The 17,955-nt window shown below is 44.8% G+C and overlaps 1 long non-coding RNA gene across 3 annotated transcripts; it reads right to left on the reverse strand.

Annotated features, from left to right (window-relative positions):
- Positions 1–13,188: 13,188 nt before the first annotated feature.
- LOC137856626 (uncharacterized) lies at positions 13,189–17,715 on the reverse strand. Of its 3 annotated transcripts, XR_011096651.1 has the most exons (4): positions 17,362–17,709; positions 17,151–17,256; positions 15,760–15,892; positions 13,189–15,365 (listed from the first exon to the last, which is right to left on the reverse strand). It is a non-coding gene; the product is annotated as an uncharacterized lncRNA (long non-coding RNA). The 3 variants fall into 3 exon arrangements; XR_011096652.1 differs by having other exon boundaries at positions 13,189–15,391; positions 17,151–17,715; XR_011096650.1 differs by having other exon boundaries at positions 17,151–17,703.
- Positions 17,716–17,955: the final 240 nt, after the last annotated feature.

A 17,955-nucleotide genomic window follows, 5' to 3' on the forward strand; every position in this document is an offset into this window, starting at 1 on the left:
AAATAGTAATAATAAAATAAACAGATAAATAAAAACACTTTAAAACTGGGGAAACCTGAGAGAATATGGCAGCTACAGAAGAACTTAGAGGAGTCAGCACAAAGGATATGCTGAAGGCCACTGTGAATCTCTCACTACCATCGGTGGCTACTGCGTTGCTCTCTTTTAAGTCTGTCAGCCTCCTGCCTCTGTTTTGGTAAAAATCTCTGTGCAAAAGCTGTTCTGCTACAGCACTACCAGAATGAGTCGTGTTTACCACAGCAGAAGGTCTGTGTGATTAAAGATGGTAGGAGAGCACAGACCCAACACAAATTAGAGACTGGTGCTTTGCTCTGCCTGTCTCTTCCCAGCGAACACATCCTTAAAATATCTTATGCCCCCACCCAATTGATTTTTCTCTTGTGCGTTGTTTTTGCTGCTTCACCATTTATTTTCTCAGCTACAACAGAGGCACCTCTCTCTTCCTAAACAACAGCTGTTTCAGTAAGAGTTGCTCATGTAGAAGATGTTATAACATGGTGCTTACCACTCACTTCATGCTTACCTGTCACCTGACAAAAATTGATCCTTTCTGTCTTTGTCATATATGGGAAATCTGTTGCTCCAATTCTTTCTCAGAGGCTTGTTTTTCTCAGCTGTGACAGTTCTTCATCTGTTTCTGTGGATTTTTTATTTTATTTTATTTTTTTTATTACTTGAACTTCATAAGCCACTAAATTGGCATATTCTTGCATTATAATTTAATTCTCCATGTCAAGGCTGTCACCTTTATAAATATTTCTCATAAGTTTTATGGATCAGTGCATCAGCAGATTATTAGGAAGAAGAAGAAGAGGAGTAAATTGTGTTTTAGGATAAATTGCTGAATGTTACTGTGGCTGCTGTGGGTATAACCAGTTCCGACCATACCCTTGCATTGCAGTACCATCTGGAGGTTGTCCAGGGGAGGCTTTGTCATGCCCGGCGCTGTATAAACACAGCCCTGGAGGGGTTGTTTCAAAATGAGGTGGAGCAAATGTAGAAGGAGGCTGGGACTGGGAAAAGAATAGAAATACTGGCGGAGGAAGAGAGATGGAAAGAGAAAGCACATCCCAGCAGGTGACAGGCGGAGCTGCTGTATGAGCCCAGGGGCTTTAGGCAGCCTGGGGGAGACCCAACCTGGGGAAACCCCAGGCACACCCTGGGGAGGGCACAGGACAAGAAGAGGACATGCACACTGTGCACGGGGATGGCTTTCAGCCACCTCTTTTAACCTTCAGCAGACTGGAAAATAAATTAAACAACGAACGCAGAGCAGAAATGGATCTTGAGAGGCGGTGTATGCCAACACATGGGCATCCACAGCGGAGACTTCTCTTCACAGCTTGGCAGCGTTCACTCAGCATTAGTGATTCAGCTGATCTGCTTGTTCCGATAACATCTCTAAAAGTGAAAATGTTCTTGGAAATGGTAAATAAAACTTCATTATCATGACAGATAATGCATTAAAGTGTAACAACAGTTTGTTTATTAGATTCGTAGGTGGTAAAATGAGGGTGATCCATCCAAATCTGCTTTGATGGGTACTGGGCCCTAAGCCGGCTCCATTTTAGCACTCTGGTGCAGCACTGATGAAAGCTGATTGAGATTTGGATGAGCTGAACATGTTTTGCTTTTTATGAAGACCTACCAGCTGAGTTCACGATAGCTGCACACAGAGCAGCACTCAAACCCTAAATGCACAGCAGACCCAGGAGACGGGTAAATGGATAGCTAGATGCTGACCTGATAGACCTCATCAGAGCAGTGCTGATGGGCAAAGGATGCCACTTTAAGGAGGCAATTTAATGGGAGGGAAAAAAAAAAAAAAAGAAAAGAAAAGAAAAAGAAAGAAACAACAAACAGATCTCAATATTACTGATAGCACACTTGCCTACTTACAAGAAGAATCTTTTGGATAAGATAAGGAAAATGTTCTTCTCCCAGTTGCAGGACCAGGGGTGGAAGGTCAGGACTAACAAGGCCCTTTGGTGTCTTCGGACTCCTGACAGCTCCTTCCTGTTGCATATTTTAGGTCCGTAAGTGTTAGCCTACAGAGCCATGTTCCTTTCTTAAGAGTTCACTGCATTATAAATCTGCTTCTCTGAGGTTGTTCCTCTGCATTAAAAAGTCCCCAGCTTGGGGGTTAGGATGTGCGTTGGCCACTCCGTGCTGCTGGAGGCCAGGCAGAACTTGGTGCCCCACTCCTCTGCAGCTGCTCGTGACTCCGAACAAGAAGCAAAGGACATCAATCTAACTTTTCTGTCATGCAAATGCTTTAAAAACTGGTATCTGAAATGGCATTTGGTATTTTATATATCATAGGCATTTATAGTTCATGGAAGGAGCTGACAGTTAGTTAATTATGTGGATATTCCTAATTATGTCTGAGGATAATACCAAGAACAATTGAAATAAAATTACTGTAATTTTAAATCAAAAACTTCTCTATGTTTGAAATGATTAAAAGGCTGAATATAAATATCATGTTTTGGTTCATTTTTTTCCCCATGAAATTTTAGTTGAATTATTTTCTCTAGCAGGAGATGTTAATAACAACACAAGGAAATTGAACATCAAGGTTTAACTCAGAGGCAATAAATCAACATATAAAAAAAGGTTAAGGGTTGCACATTATGAAAACATTTCCAAAGATAATTACAAGTTAGAGGCATGTGTTGATTGAGTAGGAAATCTTATCATATAGACAAGGTTGGATTCACAATGAAGATAATCAGGTAGAGTACTACTCAGTGATTTTAAAAGAAAAGGTCTGTTGAATACCCAAAATAATTACCACAGTGTGTCTGCAGAGTGGTACAATATATCCAGAGTTAACCAACATATCTGCCTCCAAATCAAGTATATGTGCTGTAGCAGCCAATGACAGAAATTTATCAAGCTGCCACTCACCACCACCTTCTGCTTCAGGATGGTTTGTGCCAAGATCTACAGCTCTCAGACTGAAATTGGAGAATGATGTGTAGTGTTTCTCATAAATCTGGATGTACCAGCCCAGACTCTGGCTCCATATGCCCATTTGCAATGAAATCACTGAGCCAAGGACATGCCTGGGAGGACAGAATTCAACCCCTGAAGTTTTGGATTTTTTATTTTATTTTTTTCTGGTGGGAAGAATCTGTTTGATTGCAGCTATAACCTGCTGTTTATGACTGTACATTGCCAGTGTTAAACATGCAAGAACAAGAGATAAGAAAATGTGGCAGCAGAGTGAATCATCTAAAGAGAATCCAGCATCTTTCTCTCCCGATTTCAAGGCTGCATTGCAGGGAGATGAAATCAGTACCGGAGAACCTAGACCTTCTAATGATATACACAGGATGGGATGTAAGTTAATCCATTACAGCCTACCCCCTACTAACAGGATTTGCAACAGCCTGAAGCAGGTATAATTTGGTTATCACTTAGTTTAAAGCAGTTGGCCAAATACAAACACAGTTGTTACCAGCAGGTACACTTTAATTTTGCAATGTGCAAACTGCTTTAATGACTTTCCCCTTCTCTCAGTTTTGTCCAACTTCCAGGATCGAGAATTTCCACTGCCTGGATAGCTTTGCATTGCCAGACACTCAGGTTTCGGTCTAGAAAAATAAAATAGAGAACTCTTGTGTACAACACAAAGACATTTTCAAGATATAATTATATCTTTAAAGAGTTAGAAAGAGTTCTAATATTCTCTCTGCGTTCTCAAGATCTGTGCCAGTTTGCCAAAGGTGCTGAAGAAGGCGACAGCCGTACACCAGAGCAGAGCAAGGTCCTGTTGCCTCCTGGAATTAATTTAGGGGAAACGCCCGTTTACATGTGTTGACAGTGATAGGACAAGGGGGAATGGCTTTAAACTAAGGCAGGGGAGATTTAGGTTAGACATTAGGAGCAAGTTTTTCACTCAGAGGGTGGTGGGGCACTGGCACAGAGAGGCTGTGGATGCCCCATCCCTGGCGGTGTTCAAGGCCAGGCTGGATGGGGCCCTGGGCAGGCTGCTCTAGGGGTTGGCAACCCTGCCCGGAGCAGGGGGTTGGAACTGGGTGATCTTTAAGGTCCTTGTCAACCCAGGCCATTCTGTGATAATACATGGTGTGGAAGAAGGCTCAGCACCAGCACAACGAGCAAGGCAGTGCCGGGCTCTGCAGCTCCATGGGGAGGACACTGGGAGGAAGGAGCCTTGCCAGCTGCTCCTCACCACGGGGCTGCTGAAGCAAAATGGGAACGCACAGGGACAGTGCTGGGAGGAGAGGCCGAAAGGAAAAGGGGAGCTGATCCATCCACAGGCTGAACTGCTTCTGTCATCCATAGCCAGGCTTTTAGTAAAGCAAGATTGTTTCCTTCACTGTTGCAATAAGCAGGAGTTTTTATTTTTAAACACAGCTCCTTATTCCTCTGAAATCTTGTTTAATGCTTGTTTCTGTTAATTGTTGACATCATGACTCTGAAACGACTAGAATGAAAGTGTTCTTTTGGCTCTTTTTCCCTAACTTCAGGTAGTTATAAAGTTCTGTGAAAGACAACTTTCAGGAGCTGATGGTTAGCCACATGTAAAGACAACCGAGTCTGGCAAGCCATTCCAGTCATCTCATTAAGTCTGAATAAATATGAGAATTTAATATTAATTTCATTTTCATATATCCAAATTAGAAATCAGCAGAGAAGAAAACAACATAATCTGATTAAACAAATTAGAATCATGTTGCTAACATTGCCCTTCGCTATTTATTTATTTTTTAACAGCAGTAGCTTAAAAAAAATCTGAAAAACAAACTCCACCAACTGCTACCTAACATCGCATCGCCCTTTGCTTCTGCCCAGGACACACCCAGCTGCCAGGGTGCTGAGAGCCTGGGAAGTGCATGTTCCAGCTTAGGTTTCCAAGCCTGCACAGAATGCTTACCTTAAATCCTGCTCAAGACTCAGGTTAAGGCAGTGAAATTTGGGCTGAGGATTGGTGCCTGCAACAGGCACTCAGCAGCAGAATATAAAATGCTCCCACAGGTGACCAGAAGCTCATTAGGAGCTCATTATCGGCAGAGCCTTTCTGCTGTTAGTGTGTGAAGCCTGTCTGCCTGGACGGGGAGAGCAGGGGCCAGAAATGACTTCCCTGCACGTATCCTGGTGTAAGATCCGTGCCAAGGCACCTAATGAACTGCTGCAAGGGACGGACTTGAAGAATGGGCACAGGAACACGTCGCACTATGGTATGCGTGGCTTGCTCTGGTTTTGCCCTTTTTGATAACCCCCCAGCTCCCTGTGAAGGCCATGCCCAGTTTCACAGATGCTATCCCACTCAGGTACCTGGGGGGGTCAAACCCAGCCAGAAGCTGTCTGGGGGACTGAGGTTTTCCCCCTGCCACCGTTCAAGCGGCAGCAGGAGCCCTGTGAGCTCGCCATCCTCCGGCTCAGCAGCGCCTTCAGCCCAAGGGGATGAGAGGTAACAGGCGTGGGCCCTCCTGCAGCCCCCCGGGGCTGGGCGCTGTGGCACCCCCAGCTCTGCTGCTGGAGCTGCTCTGTGCTCCCAGGAGAAGGCACACACCTCCAGCTGAGTGCGGCTGAGCCTTTGAGTCCCTGCTGGAAGGGAGCTGGGCAGAGGCAGCGCTGCGACGGGGTATCGCTGCTTTACATTCACCACAGCGTGGGTCTGCTGCATAGCTCTGAAGGATGAGGCCGGCATCTGCGTCAGCTTTCAGCATCTCCCCAGCCTCTGCGCAGGGCGTTTGAGTTGCCGTCTCCTGTAACAGCAATGCACAGCAAACGCTTGCACATCAGCACTGCAAGTACAGTGAAAGAGAGGGCAGCATGCTTTGGTTTCCCCTTTGGAGTGGTGTTCCTGTGATTAATTTAGTTAGCTTAACGTGCATGAATGTCTCTGGGCTTTCTCTGTGTAGAGCCTTCAGAGATTCACCCTTCCCTTGGGATGTGTTGTACAAAATATCACGCTGTTCCCAGAACCGCTGTGACAGCTTGCTTGCTTCGGGTCATTCTTTGTATGTGTGCTGCTTTCCTTCTCCTGCTGTCCTGGGTGGGAACGCTCCTACACAGCTTTGGCTAGTCTGGGTGCTTTCATTTTTTGAGTTATCAGCTGTATTTGTGTGTCTGTATGAATAAATAAATGGAAACTCAATAGGAAACCTGGAATTTGGAAATTGCAATGGTATTCCTAAAAGGGTTTTAGAAATGAGAGGCCCTTCCAGCTGCAGTTCCCCACCTTACCACTCAGATTCCTGACTAGGCCTCTTGTGCCCTCGATGCAGAAGGGCTAATTAGTATTCTTTAATTTCACTAGCATTTGTAACACACGTGTTATTGTTTAATAACTTTAGGTGATAAAGTATTTTTCACTAAATATGTAATTTTATGAAATTACAAAATTCTAAAATATTTAGACTTTATTATATCTTTAAATGTAATAAATTATATTTAATGGTAATTATTATAGTCAAATCATATACTATAAGAAGCAAAAAACCTGTCTTGCCTGTAGTCATTTTAAATGCAAAATCACTGTGCAACATAGGCTCTATCTTTGCTGCAGAAGCTTGATGTTGGGCCAATTGTCTGGAATGTTTTTCCAATGACATAGAAGACGGCAAAATTATTTCTGGCAAAATGACAAGGGCAAGTCAGCCATATAAAAGTAGGTAGGGAGCCTGGTAATCACGGCTAGATTGGACATCATTTAGTGATCCCAGCATGACATATGGCCTTCCCTCTTGTTCGAATAATAAACAGAAAAGAAGAGTAGAGGGGAATCTTACTATCAGAAGCAGGACTAATAAGGTCAGTTCTGCATTGATATTAAGCTGTAAAAAAGGCCAACAAACAAGAAAGAGTTCAGAAAAGGGCTGCCACTGTGTCTTTATGTTTCAAAAGCCTGCTTTTAAATGAGGAAAAGAGTTTTCTTGAGACTCAAACATGATTTAGAAATTATAAGGGGATGCACAACATGGCTAGCAATGAGAGGAAGGGCTTTCACGGGGAGGAGTCCAAGCCTTCAGCTGTTTTGTTCAGGGTGTAGTAGGGTCTGGTACCTGAACTCTTTACAACAAGTCTGGGATTATTTTCTGAAATGAGTGTTCTTATAGGCAGCGCGTAGTATCTAGTAGGAGAAATTCCCTGTCGCTCACTGCACAGTGACTGCACAGGGCCCTTTGGTCATTAAATCTGTTCTGATTTTACTTTTTATCAGCCATGTTACTTCTGTGTTCCTTGTCTAAACTAGAACCAAATTCTACTCCAGAAAATAACCCTAGAGCCCCTAAGCCTCTCCCATGACCTTCAGGTGAAGCCACACTACCAAGGACAGCTGAAGGTTTTTTTCCTCTGCTTCCTTGTCCTGATGAACCGCCTCAAATCCTGGCTGCACATCATGAATTCTTCCATTATCCCACTAATCCTTCTGACTTTTCTGCCTTGCTCTTCCTACCTTTACAACATTTGGCAATTTTTTTCCCTCAACTGCCAACGTAAACCTTATTCTAACTACACAGGTAGCAATTATATTAAAAAAAAAAAAAAATCTCTTCCCTGTGAAAGAAGATACCAAAAGTGAGAACAGGTAACTGCCTGAACAAAGGCTGCAAAATCTTAATTAACATGTAGAAGGGACATGTGAGAGTACACCACTTCAACAAAAGCACAAAGATCCAGCATGGTTATGACAGCACTGCTGTACAACTAGAACTGCTGGCATAAAAAAAAAAAATAAATAAACCAGGAAAACACAAAACAAAACAAAACCACAGAAAACTCTAGAAGCAGGAATTGTAACAATACAAAAGAAAATAAAGCATTATATTAAGAATAAAAGCAGAAAGAGTAGAAAAAGTCACATATTGCAGTGGGCTTTGTGATCAGGAAGATAACCAGTGTGGATACAAATTTATCATGGTTGGTATGTTGTCAAAACTGTTTTTAAGATCATACTACACTATGGCCCACTTATAAGAAAGGTCTATTATATACTCTACATATATATTATTTTACATGGTTTCATGCCATTTTCAGGGAATTTAATTTAATCCTAAACTTATGATGCTTTAGCAGGAAAATTGCTCATCTGTGCTATTGGGATGGATGTCTGTACTGAAGGATCCAAGCACTGAGGTGGTGCCCATGCTCACACCATCACGCGTGGCTGGGGCTGGAGCACCTCTGGGTGCCCCTGTGCCCCCCAGCAGGGCCCCCTGAGCAGGGTGCCCAGCCCCACGGCCAGGCATTTATTGGAGATCTCCAAGGAGGGGTCCCAAACCAGCAGCAATCAAAGCTGTGGACTGATGCCTCTGTGGGATGCCTCCTACCAACAAAACTTTGGGTTTTGGAAGAGAAACTGCTCCATGAATCATTTGGTACGACATACATTGGGCATGATCAACTGCCCGTGTTCTTAGTACTTTAAAGCAATTTTGTCAAATGGCAGGAAATCCACTGGAGAAAAACAAAACAAAAAAAAAAAACAGCCTGCGTTTCTTGAGGGATGACTAAGAGGACTGATGAATTATAGCCAGAAGATGTCAGGGTTTCAAAACTTCCAAAGTATATCTTAAAATAAATTTCCAGGTTATATGTTAATATATATATATATAAAATAAAAAAAAGGGGGGGGGGGGGGGCAAATGCAATAGAGGCTCCTCCTCTGGAAGGCAGGCGTAAATAACAGAATCACAGAATTTCTAGGTTGGAAGAGACCTCAAGATCATCGAGTCCAACCTCTAACCTAACACTAACAGTCCCCACTAAACCATATCCCTAAGCTCTATGGGGCAAGACATTACATGAGATACAGACATGCAGTTTTTATGAAGTAGCCGGATCACATAATGGAATATCTCTTACCCTGGGGAGCTTCTTGAATCTTTGGATGCTGGACCCAAAGCAAGCAACAGCCACCAGCAGCAAGGCTCTGTCGCTCCCCGCAGAGCAGTGGGGCTGCCAGCCCAGCGCGGTGCCCTTGCAGGGCCCAGTGGGGCACTGGGGGACCAGCGGTGCCCTCACACACAAGGGTTGTGCCCTCCGCAGGCGAGGAGACCGTCACCTGCCATTTGAATGCATGCCCTCACTTCTGACTCTGCTCAGCTCCCTGCAGAAGGGCTGTCTGCAGCCGCAAAGCTCAGCATCCAACTCTCACATTTTTGTTTATGGTGAGGAAAAACACAATCCTTTAAACCAAAATTGCAAAAAGTTATGTCATTAATTATCCGTGCGTGTCTTTGAATTATTTAAAGATACATTTTGCCCATGGTAGACACAGAACAGAGACTTATAGCCTTTGATATTTTTCTCATTTTTTTCCTATGCCGAAACACTGGCTAAATCTTCTAGGCAGCATTTAGCACCTGCTGCAATAATTTGATTGAATGGACGTCACATTTCTGTAGGTGGCCTCTTTAAATTAAACACTCACAATAAAATGTTATAGCTGGAATGAGGAAGGCCGTGCAGCAGGCTTGTGCAGCTGGAGGCTTTGGGCAGCAGCGCCTATTTACTGGCCTGTGCTGCCTGAGACCCAGCATGGCTTCACGTGGCCTTACTCTGCACCTGGGCTCTCTGCTGGCAAGAAGGGCTGTTTCTTACATCCAGAAGTTCCTGGACAATTTCTGCTTCAGGCTACAGGAGCCTAAATGTTACCTGAGCAAAGCAAACCGGGCTGCCTCGCTCCTGGTGCTGCTCACCCCAGGGGGCCAGCCATGCCTGGGCAGCCCAGGTGGTACTGGCACTGGATGTGCTGCCACCAGCTACCCCGTTGTTCCTGTTAATTATCCCCAATAAAGCACTCATCACAGCACTCAATGTCCAGGGTCCCATGTGCCTGCTGCTGGGGCCCATTGCGGCCGGGCGGGGGGCGCTCAGCTCCTGGGGGGCGGTGGGTGAGAGCCCCCCGGCTTTGCCTCCGAGCTGTGGTGCCTTCGGCAGAGAGAATTCGGTTTCTTGGCAGGCAAAGCAAAGGGTTGCTGGCTGACCAAGACACGAGCAGCAGTTGGAGGCGGCTTCATGGGGCTTCTTGTTCATGGTGTTAATCTCACCAGTGGGCTTCATTGGGCTCTCTTCACTCAGCCTTAACTCCACCCTAGGTTTGCAGTGGGGTGACAATATAATAAAAAATGCATTGTTTTAAAACGTTTGGTTTGTCATGGGGAACGTGTGGCCTGGTACGACTATGCTTCAGGCTGGAGGCAGAGAGCTCCTGCCGGTCACCACACCCAGAAATGACAATTGTCACTTCTGAAAAGCCAGCATTCAGTTTAGAAAAGCACCCACATTTTCTTTCACAATGTGCTGTTTTTTGAAAAAAAAATAAAAAAATCTGTGAGCTAAATCTCATTTAACTACGGCTCCTGCAGCCTTGCCAGAAATGCCGGGAGGTGAGGAGCGGGCGTGCTCTCCCCGCAGGGGAGGAAGGCAGCGTCCCTCCATCCCGCCGCTAAATCGGCTGCTGGGAAACGTCCACTGCCTCTCCAGGGTAAGCCACCGACCATTCCTCTCTTTCTTCCATTTCGTTGTTCAAGCACAGGTTAAATGCTCACCCCGTCACGGTTGTCTTATCCATTCAAAAGGCATAGCACCAAAGCTGACCTTCCATTTAGGATTCTTTCAAGACTTTATATTCTTTCATTTTTACATTAAGATTAGTGAAAAGTGTAACCTGGCAGTGAGAGCAGGGAACTGGCCCTGGCGGCAGGTAACCCGTGCTGGCCAAGTCACTTCTCTTCAGTATAAAAAGTGTCATAACACTCAGGCTTTTGCTTTCAGGAAAATATTTCTTGAAAGAGAGAAGCATGTGTGGGAACTTGGCTGAGGCAGTATCGTCCCGTGTTATCCCTGAGGTTCATTTTCCCTGCGTGGAGGGATTCTCACAAGCAAAAGCTTCTGCATGGAGGGGCGCTGGAGGCCCCCCCGTGTCCCGCTGCGGGCGAGATCGATGGCTGCTTGATGCTGCCCGCCTCTCGTTCATCCGAGCACGGGGACTTGGACACAGCTCCTCACATCCAGTGCTGAGCTGCCATTGATTCCAGCGGCAGCCGGACACTGAACGATCCTAAATACCGCCTGCCCCGGCCTCAGTTCCCCGGACGCGTAATGGTGAGAAAAGCACTCCCTATCTCGGAGGGAAAGATAAAGGCTTTAAAGCCGGCGAGGCGCTCAGATGCTGCCGTGATTATCTCTTTATAGACAGACGAGCCGAAGAACATTCGGATGCTGCAGAGTACAAGTTTAATACACACAAGTAAGAGATGACCTTGCCTTTATTACTATCTACTCTCTAAAAGGACTAGTTGATTTGATAATAAGACGCCCATAGTAAATATTTATGAAACATCGCATCACGTAACAATTATAGGTTATTTAAATTTAATTTGCATTTATACTTTCAAATCAGGTTATTATATAGCAAAAATGTACTAAAATTAAATTCATAATGCACATTACAGCAATTTGAGCAAATTGTACCTTGAAGCAATTTGTATTTAAAATGCAGTCTGTGTGCTTCTTCACTTTCCAGCAGCCTGTAAATAAATTTACAAAGCATTTTCAGTAACAGTCATAGTGTTCCAGTTGTAAATTGATGTAGTCTGAAACAAAGAACAATTACCACTTAAAGAGATCCTATGTTACACTAAATCTTAAAGCATTTGAATTCCCTGGCAAAACAAAAGGAAGTGATTTTTCTTTTTTCATTAATCCGCAGCAACAGTTCTTGTCAGGTGGAAAATGTTTGTGCAGTAACCCCCTGTCTGTTTGTCTTCATAAACAATGAGCTCTTCAAAGGGGCAAACTGCAGGCAGAGCTGGTGCAGCTCGGGGAAGCCAACTTCCAAACAGCACTGTGAGCAGTGCAGCCTGCTCCCCTCCCTCCGTCAGATGAGATTAAGTCAGTTTTGAAACTCTCCCCAAAGATCAGCTCCATCAACACAGGGTCCCCGAAACATTCAGGCTCTTCTGCTCCATCCACAGCCAGAAGACCGAACACCAAATCCATCTATGTCTGAGGCTGTGCAGCTGCTGGTGGCTGCAGTGCTTCAAAGAGCAAGGAGCCACACCGGTTCTGAGGAGATGGCCGGGCAAAGTTGCAAGTCGGACAATTTGAGCACTGAACTCTTGTGGGGCTGCTCCTCTCCCACCCGCAGCTGCCCCGGGCCCATGCTGCTTGCCCTGGGTGGAGGGCTCAGCCAGCACAGGGAAGCACCAGGGAGACGGATGAGCAGAGGCATGGCCCAGGGGGGCTGCCCCAGGAAGAACAAATGGTGGGGGCGTGGAAGCAGCCCAGCAGAACGAAGGCACAAGTTTGTCCTCAATGGAAAATGTGGTTTAATTGGAATGAGTTTTTTCTGGGTAGGACAATATTGATTTGAAAGTGATGGAACAAACAGAAATATTTCCATTCACACAGACGTTTATTTGGACATTTCACTTCAGATGCTGAAATGTTTCTTTCCTAATTAGCATTTTTAGTTGTGCCACTTTACATTGATTTCTTAAATTGTGTTTGTTACATTTTATCTACTGGCTCGCTATTCCTTTTGGAATGAAGGCAGACCTTGGAACGTCAGAATTTCCTTCCGACACGCTCTGCTTTTTTGATTTAATATATTAAGAATTTTCATTTCTTGTACGGTAAATCTTGTTTAATTGTTTATTTTCTTTTTATTACGAATGACCTTTCCTTTTTAACCAGCCAAGTGTGAGTTTTCAGGCAGTTAGCCCCGCGTGTGAACGCTGACAGGGTGGCACAGGTCAGGGTGCTGCGCGGCCACCCCAGGTAGGATGCGCAGGTTCCCCTCGTACACCAGTGCCAGTGTGAGCCTGCCCCTGGGTGTCTTGCAGGTGCAAAGAGCATTCAACACTGAACGTTTCTGAGCACTCAGATATTTAATAAATTGGCCGTGATGTCCAGCAGTGAGCCATATTGGAGCAAGGCTGGGTTTGTTTAAGCATCAGCTGCCGCTGGTAAGCCTGCTCACTGCGCTCAGCAGCAGCAGCCCCACAACCTGCTCGCGTGCTCTGTTCCACACAGCAAAAAGTCTCCTCAAGGACTTTTATAGCATCACAGGGAATGATTTTTTTCTAATCCCCCCTTTGCTTTTGGGACTCCAGTGTCTCTCTTCTGCAATATCTTCATTCCCCAATGAGGGGACAGCGGGTCTTTTGGGATGACTAAACAGGCCTGAGCCCATGCATTTTCTGTATTAAGTCATTGATTTTTGTGTTCAAATATAAATCCAGAAAGCTGGTTATAGAATTTATATTCCTTCTTAATAGAAGATATTCATACATTTCTTAAATCCATCCTATTCCTAGGAGGGATGGCTTTCCTCTTCAGCCTGAAAACCTTTGTTATGTCCTGCTGATTCCTCTTTTAACAGTTTCTTTAGAGACTCCGTTTCAGATTCAGAGGAAAATTATCTCGCTCCTGTTTGTAAGTAAAGCGCAGTGATTGTTTTGTTGTTGTGGAATATATCAAAGTAAAAGAATATAAAAAAGGGGGAGTGAGTCAATTCTTCTCTGACTACATGCCACTCATTTTTAAAGCACAAACTCCAGGCAGACAGGCTTTCTCTGAGATGTGAGCCCGCTCAGTTGCTCACTCAGGGGTTTTGTGCATGTTCAGCCCCTGCAGCCTGGTCTGATGGTGCATGGGCAGACAAGCAGGAGGACCAGGGTCATCCTTGCGCCCTACCCCCTGGTCTGCCCCCAGCCAGGGTCCCGCTGTGCCTCTGTGCTCCAGCTCTGCTCCACGTCTGCCTTGGAGGGCTCCTGCACCGCTCACAGAGGGGTAAATCTGTGCCTTGCACACTCGGCTAATGAAAAAAATGCAGTGGCAGCTGCTAGTCCCTCTGACACCAGAGGGAAGAGGGAAGCTCTTCTTCCTTCTCACATCACGCAGCTGCCAAGCACTCGCCTGAGACACCTGGGTGCCACTTTTGCATCAGGAAGCTCAGCCCCATCCCTTCTTCACTGGGGTAAGGCAACACCAAATGCTCTCTGTGTTTCCTTCTGAAGGTGCAAGTTGAAGAAAAAAAGGAGCAAGAATACATACAAATGAAAATGAGTTTGATGCTCAGTCTGGGAGAACGGGGAGCACTAAAGGTATTTGGACAAAATGCGTAGTGTTCCACTATTAGGGGAGCCTAATTCTGTCAGGTCTGCAAGTCATTTTGTTTCTCATGTTCAGTGGATCCTTATGTTGTTTGCCCAGGAAAAGAGCTGTAGGAGAGTCGCTGAGGGCTCTATCCAGGTAAAGGGAGGAGAGAGGAGGGGGGCGGGGGGAAGAGAATTCAGTTGGAAGGGACCTACAAAGGTCATCCCACTGCCTGACCACTTCAGGGCTGACCAGAAGTTAAACCATATTATTAAGGGCATTATCATTAGTACATATGTAAAATGGTAAACTGCTTTTCAAAATGACATATCCCCATTCAAAAAGAAAATAACACAGCGGTGTGCAGGGTCCTGAGCAGTCCTAAATGTTCTAGTCCAGGGGCTTCAAGCTGTGGGAGCAGCAGACCCTGAGGGAGTCCGTGCGCTGTTTATCTGGGACCCATGAAAGCTGACAAGGAAGGTTAATAAAATCATAATGCCAGGTATGTACATGTATGTGAAATTTCTCTGGTACATCCAGCTTAGCGAGAAATGTTTAGGGGTTACCATCCTGAAGACAAATGAAAACCTTTAAACTACTTATAATTGCTAATAAATTGTTTTGATAATTTACCTGGCAGCACACTGTCTCCATACGGACAGAAATGGTAATGGATAATAATATGCATGTAAAAACCTTTAAATTTGAGGGATGGTTTTATTTCCCCTCACTTAATCAAAAGTTAAGACTCTTGATTAACTGAAGCCACTAAAGCTGTCTTGGCACTTTTCATCAATGAAGCTCATTAAGCTTAGTGTCTCGGCCAAATTCCTTCTGTGTCAGACTGGCAGTACCAGACTAAATGCCTGCAGTGTGCCATGCAGTGATGTGTGGCACACAGAGTTCATCCTACTAATGGGTCTCTTTCTATGTCAACGACGTTAAACACTTGTTCACTTATCTGTTCAAATTATGCTGATGACCATGCAGCTGTGGTGAATGAAATTCACACGATTAATTGTCCATAACAATAGAAAGCCTTTAGTGTGGGAGCTGATGCGTGCTGGAGCAGGCACAACACATCCGCTCACATTCAGGCGAAAAGTCCAAGTCTTTGCAGTTCTTTCTCACAGGGGCAAACTCCATCTAGTGTGACCTATTTCCCACGGGAGACCAGAGAAACCAGCGTTCAGGTGCAGAAAACTCAATACAAACAAAAATCCCGTCTTCCCTACTCCTCCAAGAGTGATTATTTCAGGTTTCTAAATGCAGAAAATAAATAGAAAGACTGACCTTCAATTAATTTTTCAGACGTTGCTATACTCTGTGAGGTGTTGACAGTTAAATACAGAATTGAAAACTTTGGGGTCAGCAGAACAAAATCCATTCTATTTTAGCTTATGAAATATCAAATCCAGTCAACTATGAGAGTAAGTAATTGCCCGTGCCCTTACTTAACATATGAAGTGACAAAAGAAGATGAACTTTCTGACCAGGGACAAGGGTGTCCTCTTCACAGTTTGCATCATCTAAAAGCATCCAAAAGCATCATCTAATCCATTGTTAACCTGATAACGAGTGTGCTAAACTGTGATGGCTTCAGGGTGAATTTCAAATATTAATGGCATGCAGGAACAGAAGATAGAGATATCTCACCTTTGAACAACAGAGGTGCTGTGCAATGCACGACAGTCAGCAATGCTGCAGTAATTCAATGACACTTTGACATTGCCTACTCCTCTCTCGTTACTGCACTTCTGTATCAGGTTTCCACAGTTCAGCACGAGAACTATATGGCAGACAGAGCAATTCAGATATTTTAGGTGCTGGATTATTTATTTATTTGTTTTAAGCAGTGCTGTAGGTGCGTTCAAAAAGGAAGGCAAAGGACTTTTCACAAGTGCAGTCTAAGGCACTGGGGAATGAAACATGGTGTATTTGGATATCTGTGAGTAAATGTAACCAGACAGGAGGGATTTCTCTAGACCTATACAGATCTGTAAATGAAGTAGAGCGAAAAAGTCATGTTCTTTCTAGGGAGCAGGTTAAGGCAATAACTCATGGGCCCACTTTGCAGATGATATGAATTCCACTGTTTCAGTCACCCGACCATTGTATTTGTAATTTGTTTTGGAGAGCATGTAAAGAACACTATTATGTGAAAGATTATGGCTGCCAGCATACTTCTCAAACCACAAAAATTAAGGATTTATGCCTCACTGTGAGCTTTTGAAATGGGGGCTCTTCCCACTTCAGAAAACTTTTGATCAATCTCTGGGTTGCATTTGGTCAATCTCAAGGGGAAAAAAAAAAAAAATGCTCCTGCTGCCCAGGCCCTGCCTGCTGCCACCTTTGCTCCCAGGGCACGCTGCTGGTCACGGTCAGCTTGGTGCCTGCCAGGACACCTGGCTCCTTCTCTGTGGAGCTTGGTGACCCCCAGTGTGTATAAATGCCCGGGGTTGTTCCTCGCCAGTGGCAGGACTTTGCAGTTCTCCCTGTTGAACTTCATCGGTTCCTATCAGCCCATTTCTCCATCCTGTTGCGGTCCCTCTGGATGGCAGCCCAACCCTCTGGCATACAGCTGCTCCCCCCAGTTCTGTTTTGTCTACAGACTTGCTGAGGTACTCCCTGTCCCATTGTCCAGATTGTTAATGAAGGTGTTAATCAGAGCTGGACCTGGTATTGACTCCCGGAGTACTCCAGTAGTTACTGGCCTCCAACTGGACTGCATGACACTGATCACCACCCTGCAGGTCCACCCATTCCACCAGTTTTTGAACTACCTACAAACTATTTAGATCAAACAAGCAATATTTTTAGAACAGCGTTAAAAAAAAAAAAAAAAAAAAAAAAAGTACAAACTACTCATGGTTTATGTCAGGTCAGGTCACGCTGAATAAAGTGATTCATCATGTTGTTCTTAATAAGTCCAGCCTTAGGGTAACTGCACCCTTATCAATTCATATGAGTGTTTGAAATCAACCTAAAAAAAACAGCTGTAACATCAGCCGCATCTGTCACTGTCCCCAGAGGCAGCCATCACTCACCCTGTGTGCATGCTTCCATGGAAGTGTCCCGATGCCTCCTAGCATTGCTCCAATTTCCCGTGTTGTTCATTCATGGATTTCTGTAGCTGCTGAGAAATTCGTTGACCTGGGAAGAAAAGTGAAACCGTGTGTAGCAACCTGCCCGGATAACTATGCTTGCAAAAATCCCAGTCTTCAAAGCCCTGTTCACTGTGGGATGAGACTGTGAAACCTTGGCCTTGGTAGTGGACACACAGCATGAAGTCCCGGTGCCACCAGCGCTACCTCTCAGTCACTTCAATGGAACCAAGATCTTGCAGGATTTAGGGCCTGCACCAGCTCTGCTGAAGACAGAAGTCAAAGCCTGTTGACGTCAAGGAGAACCTAAAATGGCCTGTAAAATGCAGGTAACGACCATACACAGGATGGACGAGGTTACTCAGTGTAACACCACCGCTGCCAAGATCCCCCCAGTGGAACAAACTCACAAGCCCCCAGATATGGGCCTCTCTGTACAACCACCTGGCACAGGTAACACAGGGTTTACAAAAGGGCAGGCAGGAGTCAATCTGGCTAATGAAAGCCCAGCTGAAAGGGGGGTAATTAGCTGAAATAGTGCTCGTGGGTCACTGTAACAAAACCCCACCCACTCATTTTTTTTGTGTGGATACATACTATGAAGAGTAACCATTGCTCCTACTGTTCAAATTACACACGGAGATGAGTAAAGGAACAGAAAAACAGTTTTCACCCAAAATAATCTTCTTTTGTTATATACTGCTTCCAAAATCTTCTCACGTTCTGTTCACAAGTATTATGCAGCATG

The sequence above is a fragment of the Anas acuta genome, chromosome 5 (genome assembly GCF_963932015.1).
Source record: "Anas acuta chromosome 5, bAnaAcu1.1, whole genome shotgun sequence".
NCBI lineage: Eukaryota > Metazoa > Chordata > Aves > Anseriformes > Anatidae > Anas > Anas acuta.